Raw genomic sequence first — 13,341 nt, forward strand, 5'->3', positions numbered from 1 at the left:
CATCTTTCTGGTAGTGTACTGTAGTGGGTACTAGACTGTTCATCTTTCTGGTAGTGTACTGTAGTGGGTACTGGACTGTTCATCTTTCTGGTAGTGTACTGTAGTGGGTACTAAACTGTTCATCTTTCTGGTAGTGTACTGTAGTGGGTACTGGACTGTTCATCTTTCTGGTAGTGTACTGTAGTGGGTATTAAACTGTTCATCTTTCTGGTAGTGTACTGTAGTGGGTACTGGACTGTTCATCTTTCTGGTAGTGTACTGTAGTGGGTATTAAACTGTTCATCTTTCTGGTAGTGTACTGTAGTGGGTACTGGACTGTTCATCTTTCTGGTAGTGTACTGTAGTGGGTATTAAACTGTTCATCTTTCTGGTAGTGTACTGTAGTGGGTATTCAACTGTGGACAGGGCTTGACATGTATTTCTATTGTATTATTATACAGTCAATTCTTTCAAATTGGCCATACGATATATAGATCCATAGATGTGATCAGGAGGTAAAGCCTCATCGTCACTCTGATAGGTCACTTGAATGTATACTCCTTTAACACAACTTGTGGGCTATTTTTTAAGGTGACTGAAGTCTCTAAACTCACATCCCTAATTGTGATTGTTAGGGGAAAGCATGATGATTACTAGAATAATGTAATGAATTCAGTAAAGTTGCTTACTCTGCTAAATGAAAACAGCTCCCAGTCCTTCAGGGACACCCCCGTTAAAGCCTGTTATGATGTTGATCTGACTCTGAGGGTTGTGCATCTTGAGCAGGGAGAAAACTGAGCTGAGAGAGAGGGAGAAAAGAGAGCTGAGAGAGAGAAAGAGAGCTGAGAGAAAAGAGAGTTGAGAGAGAGAGCTGAGAGAGAGAAGAGAGAGCTGATAGAGAGATGGTTATTGACTCTGCATAACAGTGACCCCTGCTGGTGGTTAGGTAAGGGTTAGGGTCAGGACATCCCAAGGAACCAGGATAGCACTAACCATAGTTACTAACCATAGTTGTCCTGCCTGCTTGACCTCTGTCTGTCTGTCTGTCTGTCTGTCTGTCTGTCTGTCTGTCTGTCTGTCTGTCTGTCTGTCTGTCTGTCTGTCTGTCTGTCTGTCTGTCTGTCTGTCTGTCTGTCTGTCTGTCTGTCTGTCTGTCTGTGTGGTTCCTCGTTTATAAGTTGCGAGTTTACACCGCGGGACTTAGAGGTCATTTGTGGTTTAATACGGTACCCTGCATCACTACTTCATTGCTCCAGACCACCACAAGGGGGAGTTAGAGCACTGATTATGCTTTCGGGTCCTACTGTGTCTCCAACTGACAATGAATGGGCGACATAAACCTAAATAGAAACTGATAATTGTGCAAGACTTCAGTATTAATAAGGTTTTTATAATTTTATTTTGTTAGGATTATTTTGCCCGTACTGTAGCCCACTCACGACCATTCATGTCGTACAGCGCCTCTGTGGCGCAGCAGTCTAAGACACTGCATAGCAATGCAAGCTGTGTTATTACAGATGCTGGTTCAATACCTGTGGTGGTCTCGAGTTTTCTCCCCCTAAAAGCAAAAATAAATTATTCTAAATAACAAAACTTCTTTATTTACAAATTAGTAACAATGTTTCACCCCATGTTCAAGAAGGACCTTTTTCTAGCTCATTTTACGTTATTTGAAAATGAAATCATCTCCAAAATATTGTTAATTTTTAAACAAAGTGATTACTAGTATTATTAATTTAGAATGATATAAAGCCTGTTGGATATTCTCACAGATATATTATTAACCCTGGTATTAGCAGGAGAATATATATTGGTCATATTGTTCATGGCTCCCGAGAGGGGCACAATGGGACTGCCTTGCAGTTCTCCAGCTGTATCCACTGAAAGCGCATGAGGTTCAAGACACGAGTCAAAGGGGGCACGGGATGGGCAGCAGAGCAATGCATAGAAGACCCACCGGGGTGGACCCCCACCCCGCCACACTGGGTAGCACAGAGCAACACTTTAAGGGGCGTTGTACTAATAATGGAGCTGACTAGGGGAAACATTCCCGCTGTTCTTAGTGCCAGTCTGCACGTTCAAACTAAAACAACGTAACTAATAACGGCATCTTTTATGCTTTCGTTAATAAAATAATGATAAAAATACTCTTTCAAAATGTCGATGTTTATTTAGTTATGGATCCATACTATGGTAATAAATATCACTGAATTACAGAAATATCCTCCAAATGTAATTATTGGCGGAGAGTCACGTCATGTTTTTCAATATACTGTAGGTCTACCGTAGGTGACATGAGTCTCACTAGTGTTGAGTAATGTGCTGTTAAAAGTGGTGTAGGTCTTATTTATTGAAAGAGCATATTGAAGTTAGAAGCATTAGCCTATAACTATTTTAGCACCGTTTTGCGCTGCTCTGAGATATTTATTTTCACTGAATCTCAGTTTGGGTATTGATTGGTTAGACAAGAAGTTAAAAAATGATGGTGCAGATATGTTATGCTTTTAGTGTAACCTTTATTTAACAAGGCAAGTCAGTTAAGAACTAATTCTTATTTACAAAGGACAGCCTACTCCTTCCTCCCCGTTGGGGAATTGCACTCTGGTCTCCCGCGTGCCCTGCCCCCACAACACGGGGATTATTTAGCTAAATAGCCCAGTGCTGTACTCTCGACCGTCACGTTGTACAACGCCATATTTTCCGTTCCATCCTAACGGAAACCCAGAGGGTTTTTCTTGGAATAGAAACACCATAATATTAATCAAATGAATTAAGAAAGTACCAGTCAAAAGTTTGGACACAGCTACTCATTCCAGGATTTTTCTTTATTTTTACTATTTTCTACATTGTGGAATAATAGGGAAGACATCACAACTATGAAATAACATACGTGGAATCAGTTAAGAACAAATTCTTATTTACAAGGACAGCCTACTCCTTCCACCCCGTCAGGGAATTGAACCCCGGTCTCCAGCATGCCTGCATTCTCTAGTACAGCCATGATTGAAGGCTATCAAATGCTTCTCAAAGATGCCCTCTGGTGGTCAAACTACCACTAATTAGCATTAATGGTACCACCGATTCACGCTTAAATAACGTGCCATAGAATTCTGCAGCAACAAAGCTGCGCCGCAGTATTCTGCTAAGGACAAACTACTCTCTGTCTGTCTGTCTGTCTGTCTGTCTGTCTGTCTGTCTGTCTGTCTGTCTGTCTGTCTGTCTGTCTGTCTGTCTGTCTGTCTGTCTGTCTGCCTGTCTGTTTATTTGTCTGTCTGTCTGCCTGCCTGCCTATCTGTTTGTCTGTCTGTCTGCCTGCATGTATGCCTGCTTTTTTTAGTTCCTCAAGGAAGGAAGTACTATATCTCTTTATGGTTTAGCTTGTTGTGTTTAGTGTGTAGAGGTCTGGTTGTGTGTAGAGGTCTGGTTGTGTTTAGTGTGTAGAGGTCTGGTTGTGTTCAGTGTGTAGAGGTCTGGTTGTGTTTAGAGGTCTGGTTGTGTTCAGTGTTTAGAGGTCTGGTTGTGTTCAGTGTGTAGAGGTCTGGTTGTGTTCAGTGTGTAGAGGTCTGGTTGTGTTCAGTGTGTAGAGGTCTGGTTGTGTTTAGAGGTCTGGTTGTGTTCAGTGTTTAGAGGTCTGGTTGTGTTTAGTGTGTAGAGGTCTGGTTGTGTTTAGTGTGTAGAGGTCTGGTTGTGTTTAGAGTGTAGAGGTCTGGTTGTGTGTAGAGGTCTGGTTGTGTTCAGTGTGTAGAGGTCTGGTTGTGTTTAGAGGTCTGGTGGTGTTTAGTGTGTAGAGGTCTGGTTGTGTTTAGAGGTCTGGTTGTGTTTAGAGGTCTGGTTGTGTTTAGAGGTCTGGTTGTGTTTAGTGTGTAGAGGTCTGGTTGTGTTTAGAGGTCTGGTTGTGTTTAGTGTGTAGAGGTCTGGTTGTGTTTAGTGTGTAGAGGTCTGGTTGTGTGTAGAGGTCTGGTTGTGTTTAGTGTTTAGAGGTCTGGTTGTGTTTAGTGTGTAGAGGTCTGGTTGTGTTTAAAGGTCTGGTTGTGTTCAGTGTGTAGAGGTCTGGTTGTGTTTAGTGTGTAGAGGTCTGGTTGTGTTTAGTGTGTAGAGGTCTGGTTGTGTGTAGAGGTCTGGTTGTGTTCAGTGTGTAGAGGTCTGGTTGTGTTCAGTGTGTAGAGGTCTGGTTGTGTTCAGTGTGTAGAGGTCTGGTTGTGTTTAGTGTGTAGAGGTCTGGTTGTGTGTAGAGGTCTGGTTGTGTGTAGAGGTCTGGTTGTGTGTAGAGGTCTGGTTGTGTTTAGAGGTCTGGTTGTGTTCAGTGTGTAGAGGTCTGGTTGTGTTTAGAGGTCTGGTTGTGTTTAGTGTGTAGAGGTCTGGTTGTGTTCAGTGTGTAGAGGTCTGGTTGTGTTCAGTGTGTAGAGGTCTGGTTGTGTTTAGAGGTCTGGTTGTGTTTAGAGGTCTGGTTGTGTGTAGAGGTCTGGTTGTGTTTAGTGTGTAGAGGTCTGGTTGTGTGTAGAGGTCTGGTTGTGTGTAGAGGTCTGGTTGTGTTCAGTGTGTAAAGGTCTGGTTGTGTTTAGTGTGTAGAGGTCTGGTTGTGTGTAGAGGTCTGGTTGTGTGTAGAGGTCTGGTTGTGTTTAGTGTGTAGAGGTCTGGTTGTGTTTAGTGTGTAGAGGTCTGGTTGTGTTTAGTGTGTAGAGGTCTGGTTGTGTGTAGAGGTCTGGTTGTGTTCAGTGTGTAGAGGTCTGGTTGTGTTCAGTGTGTAGAGGTCTGGTTGTGTGTAGAGGTCTGGTTGTGTTCCGTGTGTAGAGGTCTGGTTGTGTTCAGTGTGTAGAGGTCTGGTTGTGTTCAGTGTGTAGAGGTCTGGTTGTGTTTAGTGTGTAGAGGTCTGGTTGTGTTTAGTGTGTAGAGGTCTGGTTGTGTGTAGAGGTCTGGTTGTGTTCAGTGTGTAGAGGTCTGGTTGTGTTCAGTGTGTAGAGGTCTGGTTGTGTTCAGTGTGTAGAGGTCTGGTTGTGTTTAGAGGTCTGGTTGTGTTTAGAGGTCTGGTTGTGTTTAGAGGTCTGGTTGTGTTTAGAGGTCTGGTTGTGTTCAGTGTGTAGAGGTCTGGTTGTGTTTAGTGTGTAGAGGTCTGGTTGTGTTTAGAGGTCTGGTTGTGTTTAGTGTGTAGAGGTCTGGTTGTGTGTAGAGGTCTGGTTGTGTGTAGAGGTCTGGTTGTGTGTAGAGGTCTGGTTGTGTTTAGAGGTCTGGTTGTGTTTAGAGGTCTGGTTGTGTTTAGAGGTCTGGTTGTGTTTAGAGGTCTGGTTGTGTTTAGAGGTCTGGTTGTGTTTAGAGGTCTGGTTGTGTGTAGAGGTCTGGTTGTGTTTAGTGTGTAGAGGTCTGGTTGTGTTTAGTGTGTAGAGGTCTGGTTGTGTTTAGTGTGTAGAGGTCTGGTTGTGTTTAGTGTGTAGAGGTCTGGTTGTGTTTAGTGTGTAGAGGTCTGGTTATGTTCAGTGTGTAGAGGTCTGGTTGTGTTTAGAGGTCTGGTTGTGTTTAGAGGTGTGTTCAGTGTGTAGAGGTCTGGTTGTGTTCAGTGTGTAGCGGTCTGGTTGTGTGTAGAGGTCTGGTTGTGTTTAGAGGTGTGTTCAGTGTGTAGAGGAGTAGAACATGATTCTTCCGTTGTGTGTGTTTGGATAAATGATAACCTTTAAAGAGGAATGGAAAGACCAGGCCTTAGATGCACTTCCTAAAGTGTTGCCATTCCTCTTCAAGGACTCATTCAAATCACCACTGATTTGACTGTAATTGTTTGGTTAAAGAGAGAGATTCCACCATGGTTTGCTTCCAACACCAAATTATACCTCAGATATAGTGTATATAACAGAAGGGAAGAGGACACCAGACACCACCTACAGATTATACTATATATAAACTTGTGTATCTCATACAACTGTAATGTACAATGTGCATTTGGAAAGTATTCAGACCCCTTGACTTTTTTCACATTTTGTTATGTTACAGCCTTATTCTAAAATAGATTAAATATTTTTTCCCCCCTCATCAATCTACACACAATACCACATAATGACAAAGCACTAACTGTTTTTTGTTTTTTTGCAAATGTATTAAAAATAAAAACTTGAAAAATCACATTTACGTAAGTATTCAGACCCTTTACTCAGTACTTTGTTGAAGCACCTTTGGCAGCGATTACAGCCTCGAGTCTTCTTGGGTATGACGCTACAAGCTTGGCACACCTGTATTTGGGGAGTTTTTTCTGTTCTTCTCTGCAGATCCTCTCAAGCTCTGTCAGGTTGGATGGGGAGCATCGCTGCACAGCTATTTTCAGGTCTCTCCAGAGATGTTCGATTGGATTCAAGTCCAGGCTCTGGCTGGGTCACTCAAGGACATTCAGAGACTTGTCCCGAAGCCATTCCTGCGTTGTCTTGGCTGTGTATTTACGGTCGTTGTCCTGTTGGAAGGTGAACCTTCGCCCCCAGTCTGAGGTCCTGAGCGCTCTGGAGCAGGTTTTCACCAAAGATCTCTCTGTACTTTGTTCCGGTCATCTTTGCCTCGATCCTGACTAGTCACCCGGTCCCTGCCCCTGAAAAACATCCCCACAGCAAGATGCTGCCCCCACCATGCTTCACCGTAGGTATGGTGCCAGGTTTCCTGCAGATGTGACGCTTGGCATTCAGGCCAAAGAGTTCAATCTTGGTTTCGTCAGACCAGAGAGTCTTGTTTTCCATGGTCTGAGAATCTTTAGGTGCCTTTTGGCAAACTCCAAGCGGGCTGTCATGTGCCTTTTACTGAGGAGTGGCTTCTGTCTGGCCACTCTACCATAAAGGCCTGATTGGTGGAGTGCTGCAGATATGGTTGTCCTTCTGAAAGGTTCTCCCATCATAACAGAGGAACTCTGGAGCTCTGTCAGAGTGACCATCAGGTTCTTGGTCACCTCCCTGACCAAGGCCCTTCTCCCCCGATGGCTCAGTTTGGCCGGGCAGCCAGCTCTAGGAAGAGTCTTGGTGGTTCCAAACTTCTTCCATTTAAGAATGATGGAGGACACTGTGTTCTTGGGGACCTTCAATGCTGCAGAAATGTTTTGGTACCCTTCCCCAGATCTGTGCCTCGACACAATCCTGTCTCGGAGCACTACGGACAATTCCTTCGACCTCATGGCTTAGTTTTTGTGTTTGTCTCAGATAACATATGTCATTATATATAAACCTGTGTATATTTCAGATAACATATATAATATATATAAACCTGTGTATATCTCAGATAACATATATAATATATATAAACTTGTGTATATTTCAGATAACATATATAATATATATAAACTTGTGTATATTTCAGATAACATATATAATATATATAAACTTGTGTATCGTCATCATCCTCACTATATGTTTTGAAATAGACATCATGTCTTGCTCTTTGGGGTTTTAGCCTGGGTATCTGTTAATCACTTTGTGATAATTGCTGATGTAAAAATGGCTTTATAAAACTTCATTGAATTTGACACAATCAAGGACCACATTGGAGAGGACAGAGCAGGAGGGACAGACCTCAACAGACAAACAGCCAAACCAGGGAGACAAACCTTTCTCTAAAATGTAGTGTTTGCTGTAGTTTTATGTAATTATACTTTATGAAGAGATAGTGGTTGTGAGCTGTTTTTATCTCTGAATGTCCCAATGATTTGTGTAGTTATCTGTATAGCTGTTTTTCCCTCTCTCTGCTACGACTGCTTGTGGCAGCCTTCTCCTCTCACCTCACCTCAGCCCTCTCCTCTCCTCTCCTCTCCTCTCACCTCAGCCCTCTCCTCTACTCTCCTCTCCCCTCCTCTCCTCTCACCTCAGCCCTCTCCTCTCCTCTCCCCTCCTCTCACCTCAGCCCTCTCCTCTCCTCTCCCCTCCTCTCCTCTCACCTCAGCCCTCTCCTCTCCTCTCCTCTCCTCTCACCTCAGCCCCTCTCCTCTCCTCTCCTGTCCTCTCCTCTCCTGTCCTCTCCTCTCCTCTCCTCTCCTCTCCTGTCCTCTCCTCTCCTCTCCTGTCCTCCTCCTCTCCCCTCCTCTCCTCTCCTCTCTGATTTTCACATCTCTCTTTCCAGGGGGATGTGTCATATCCCAATGCTGACCTAGTTTCTTGCACACACACACACACACACACGCACACACACGCACACTAACACAGCTCTTACAAAACATACAGTAACACTCGCTTATAGACGTACAACACACACACACACACACACACACACACACAAAGCCTCTTACAAAGCCTACAGTACAGTACGAAAGGTCTTCCACATTTCTCACAGCAGTCAGTGTTCTATACAATTATTTATCAGATCAGTCAGTGTTCTATACAATTATTTATCAGATCAGTCAGTGTTCTATACAATTGTTTATCAGATCAGTCAGTGTTCTATACAATTGTTTATCAGATCAGTCAGTGTTCTACAATATAATTTATCAGATCAGTCAGTGTTCTAGAATATCATTTATCAGATCAGTCAGTGTTCTAGAATATCATTTATCAGATCAAATCAAATCAAATGTATTTATATAGCCCTTCGTATATCAGCTGAAATCTCAAAGTGCTGTACAGAAACCCAGCCTAAAACCCCAAACAGCAAGCAATGCATGTGAAAGAAACACGGTGGCTAGGAAAAACTCCCTAGAAAGGCCAAAAACCTAGGAAGAAACCTAGAGAGGAACCAGGCTATGAGGGGTGGCCAGTCCTCTTCTGGCTGTGCCGGGTGGATATTATAACAGAACATGGTCAAGATGTTAAAATGTTCATAAATGACCAGCATGGTCAAATAATAATAATCATAGTAGTTGTCGAGGGTGCAACAAGCATGTCCGCTGAACAGGTCAGGGTTCCGTAGCCGCAGGCAGAACAGTGGGAACTGGAGCAGCAACATGGCCAGGTGGACTGGGGACAGCAAGGAGTCATCATGCCAGGTAGTCCTGAGGCATGGTCCTAGGGCTCAGGTCCTCCGAGAGAAAGAAAGAAAGAGAGAAAGAGAGAATTAGAGAGAGCATATTTAAATTCACACAGGACACCGGATAAGACAAGAGAATACTCCAGATGTAACAGACTGACCCTAGCCCCCCGACAGATAAACTACTGCAGCATAAATACTGGAGGCTGAGACAGGAGGGATCAGAAGACACTGTGGCCCCATCCGATGATACCCCCGGACAGGGCCAAACAGGCAGGATATAACCCCACCCACTTGCCAAAGCACAGCCCCCCACACCACTAGAGGGATGTTTACAACCACCAACTTACCGTCCGAAGACAAGGCCGAGTATAGCCCACAAAGATCAGTCAGTGTTCTAGAATATCATTTATCAGATCAGTCAGTGTTCTAGAATATCATTTATCAGATCAGTCAGTGTTCTAGAATATCATTTATCAGATCAGTCAGTGTTCTAGAATATCATTTATCAGATCAGTCAGTGTTCTAGAATATCATTTATCAGATCAGTCGTTGTTCTAGAATATCATTTATCAGATCAGTCGTTGTTCTAGAATATCATTTATCAGATCAGTCAGTGTTCTAGAATATCATTTATCAGATCAGTCAGTGTTCTAGAATATCATTTATCAGATCAGTCAGTGTTCTAGAATATCACCTGTTTCTCTTAATTACATTTACAGCCAGAGATATGGATGATGACTGTGGAAAATGTCAATTATAGTATTCCTTGATTTTGTATTTATCATCTCTCTCTCTCTCTCTCTCTCTCTCTCTCTCTCTGTGAGTGTGTGCTAAACAGCTGCTCTGCAGCACCTTTCTGACCAGACTGTTATTACAGATGGAACAGCACCTCTCTGACCAGACTGTTATTACAGATGGAACAGCACCTCTCTGACCAGACTGTTATTACAGATGGAACAGCACCTCTCTGACCAGACTGTTATTACAGATGGAACAGCACCTCTCTGACCAGACTGTTATTACAGATGGAACAGCACCTCTCTGACCAGACTGTTATTACAGATGGAACAGCACCTCTCTGACCAGACTGTTATTACAGATGGAACAACACCTCTCTGACCAGACTGTTATTACAGATGGAACAGCACCTCTCTGACCAGACTGTTATTACAGATGGAACAGCACCTCTCTGACCAGACTGTTATTACAGATGGAACAGCACCTCTCTGACCAGACTGTTATTACAGATGCTCTGACAGCTGGTGCTTAAAGCTAGTGAGGGAGATAAGTGTTTCCAGTTTCAGAGATTTTTGTAGTTTGTTCCAGTCATTGGCAGCAGAGAACTGGAAGGAGAGGCGGCCGAAGGAGGAATTGGCTTTGGGGGTGACCAGAGAGATATACCTGCTGGAGCGCATGCTACAGGTGTGTGCTGCTGTGATGACCAGCGAGCTGAGATAAGGGGGGACTTTACCTAGCAGGGTCTTGTAGATGACCTGGAGCCAGTGGGTTTGGTGACGAGTATGAAGCGAGGGCCAGCCAACGAGAGCGTACAGGTCACAGTGGTGGGTAATATATGGGGCTTTGGTGACAAAATGGATGTCAATGTGATAGACTGCATCCAATATATTGAGTAGAGTATTGGAGGCTATTTTGTAAACGACATCGCCAAAGTCGAGGATCAGTAGGATGGTCAGTTTTACGAGGGTGTGTTTGGCAGCATGAGTGAAGGATGCTTTGTTGCGATATAGGAAGCCGATTCTAGATTTAATTTTGGATTAGAGATGTTTGATGTGAGTCTGGAAGGAGAGTTTACAGTCTAACCAGACACCCAGGTATTTGTAGTTGTCCACATATTCTAAGTCAGAACCGTCCAGAGTAGTGATGCTGGACGGACGGGCAGGTGCAGGCAGTGATCGATTGAATAGCATGCATTTAGTTTTACTTGCATTTAAGAGCAGTTGGAGGCAACGGAAGAAGAGTTGTATGGCATTGAAGCTCGTCTGGAGGGTTGTTAACACAGTGTCCAAAGAAGGGCCAGAAGTACACAGAATGGTGTCGTCTGCGTAGAGGTGGATCAGAGAATCACCAGCAGCAAGAGCAACATCATTGATGTATACAGAGAAAAGAGTCAGCCTGAGAATTGAACCCTGTGGCTCACCCATAGAGACTGCCAGAGGTCCGGACAACAGGCCCTCTGATTTGACACACTGAACTCTATCAGAGAAGTAGTTGGTGAACCAGGCGAGGCAGTCATTTGAGAAACCAAGGCTATGGAGTCTGCCGATGAGGATGTGGTGATTGACAGAGTCGAAAGCCTTGGCCAGGTCATTGAATATGGCTGCACAGTATTGTTTCTTATCGATGGTGGTTAAGATATCGTTTAGGACCTTGAGCGTGGCTGAGGTGCACCCATGATCAGCTCTGAAACCAGATTGCATAGCGGAGAAGGTGCGGTGGGATTCGAAATGGTTGGTAATCTGTTTGTTGACTTGGCTTTCAAAGACCTTAGAAAGGCAGGGTAGGATAGATATAGGTCTGTAGCAGTTTGGGTCAAGAGTGTCCCCCCTTTGAAGAGGGGGATGACCGCAGCTGCTTTCCAATCTTTCGGGATCTCAGACGATACGAAAGAGAGGTTGAAAAGGCTAGTAATAGGGGTTGCAATAATTTCGGCAGATAATTTTAGAAAGAAAGGGTCCAGATTGTCTAGCCCGGCTGATTTGTAGGGGTCCAGATTTTGGAGCTCTTTCAGAATATCAGCTGACTGGATTTGGGAGAAGGAGAAATGGGGAAGGCTTGGGCGAGTTGCTGTGGGGGATGCAGTGCTGTTGACCGGAGTAGGGGTAGCCAGGTGGAAAGCATGGCCAGCTCTAGAAAAATGCTTATTGAAATTCTCAATTATAGTGGACAGAGTTTCCTATCCTCAGTGCAGTGGGCAGCTGGGAGGAGGTGTTCTTATTCTCCAAGGACTTTACAGTGTCCCAGAACCTTTTTGAGTTTGTGTTGCAGGAAGCAAATTTCTGTTTGAAAAAAGCTAGCCTTGGCTTTTCTAACTGCCTGTGTATATTGGTTTCTAACTTCCCTGAAAAGTTGCATATCACGGGGGCTGTTCGATGCTAATGCAGAACGCCACAGGATGTTTATGTGTTGGTTAAGGGCAGTCAGGTCTGGAGAGAACCAAGGGCTATATCTGTTCCTGGTTCTAAATTTCTTGAAAGGGGCATGCTTATTTAAGATGGTGAGGAAGGCATTTAAAAAAATAACCAGGCATCCTCTACTGACGGGATGAGGTCAATATCCTTCCAGGATATCCGGGCCAGGTCGATTAGAAAGGCCTGCTCGCTGAAGTGTTTCAGGGAGCGTTTGACAGTGATGAGTGGAGGTCGTTTGACCGCTGACCCATTACGGGTGCAGGCAATGAGGCAGTGATCGCTGAGATCTTGGTTGAAAACAGCAGAGGTGTATTTAGAGGGCACGTTGATTAGGATGATATCTATGAGGGTGCCCATGGTTATGGATTTGGGGTGGTACCTGGTGGGTTCATTGATTATTTGTGTGAGATTGAGGGCATCAAGCTTAGATTGTAGGATGGCCAGGGTGTTAATACACACACACACACACACACACACACACACACGACACTTCTGTTGACAAACTGTCTCCTAGACATGGTTCTGTTGTCTGGGTATTGAATAGAGAGTGAGACGGCTCCATATGGGTAACTTAATGTATGTATTAACGCCCTATATCACTTCTCCCTGTGTTGTGACCTGGGACCTGTGAAAGTCAGCCTGTCAGCAACAATCCCTCTAATTGTTTTGGATAAGGATGATTTTTCACACCCAAGTAAAATGCTAGCGCACATTAATATAAACTGATTTCATACATGCACAATTCATTTATGGGCTAGGGAAGTAGCATGCTTTTGTTTGTTTGTTGTTGTAGCAAATAACACAATAATACTAATCACACATAGTTTGTTACTAATCACTTAACTTTATGGATTATTCATGCCATTAGTGATCCTAATGTAGAAGGTAATGTATTCCTGTATTCCTAGGACCCATGATTCCCCTCCGTGAAAGAGGGACCCAGAGTCCCTAAGGCGCTGTAATCACTTGATTTAGTGCAGAGACAACAAACACTGCCGTTTTCTAAAAATATCCCACCTCCAATAACTATCCAATCCCACGTGAATCCACGCAAATGGAAACGTCAGTTCAGCGCAGGTCGTGCCGGGCTCATTCACGCTGCTGCGAGCTGGCTACTGGTAACCCCCCCCCCCCCCTTCCTCTCCCTCCCGATGTTAACAGCCAGTACAGCGCTGGAAAACAAGACAGCAGGAAGTCAGATTGCTTCAGTTGAGTAAAGCCCCCTTTTAAAAGTCTCTCTCTCTCTCTCTCTCTCTCTCTGCTGCCTCTCTCTCTCTCTCTCTGCCTCTCTCTTCCT

At 44.1% G+C, this 13,341-nt stretch overlaps 1 protein-coding gene and 2 long non-coding RNA genes across 8 annotated transcripts in view; all 3 read left to right on the forward strand.

Moving 5' to 3' along the window:
- LOC115158899 (lipoma-preferred partner homolog) overlaps positions 1-13,341 on the forward strand; it is a 357,166-nt gene that overhangs the window by 212,274 nt on the left and 131,551 nt on the right. The window lies entirely within an intron of this gene.
- LOC115158900 (uncharacterized) lies at positions 3,617-4,490 on the forward strand. Its single transcript, XR_003868771.1, has 3 exons — positions 3,617-4,195; positions 4,268-4,403; positions 4,440-4,490. It is a non-coding gene; the product is annotated as an uncharacterized LOC115158900 (long non-coding RNA).
- Positions 4,628-5,470, forward strand: LOC115158901 (uncharacterized). 2 transcript variants are annotated; one of them, XR_003868772.1, is made up of 3 exons: positions 4,628-4,729; positions 4,773-5,130; positions 5,311-5,470. It is a non-coding gene; the product is annotated as an uncharacterized LOC115158901 (long non-coding RNA). The 2 variants fall into 2 exon arrangements; XR_003868773.1 differs by having other exon boundaries at positions 4,773-5,087.

The sequence above is a fragment of the Salmo trutta genome, chromosome 22 (genome assembly GCF_901001165.1).
Source record: "Salmo trutta chromosome 22, fSalTru1.1, whole genome shotgun sequence".
Lineage (NCBI taxonomy): Eukaryota > Metazoa > Chordata > Actinopteri > Salmoniformes > Salmonidae > Salmo > Salmo trutta.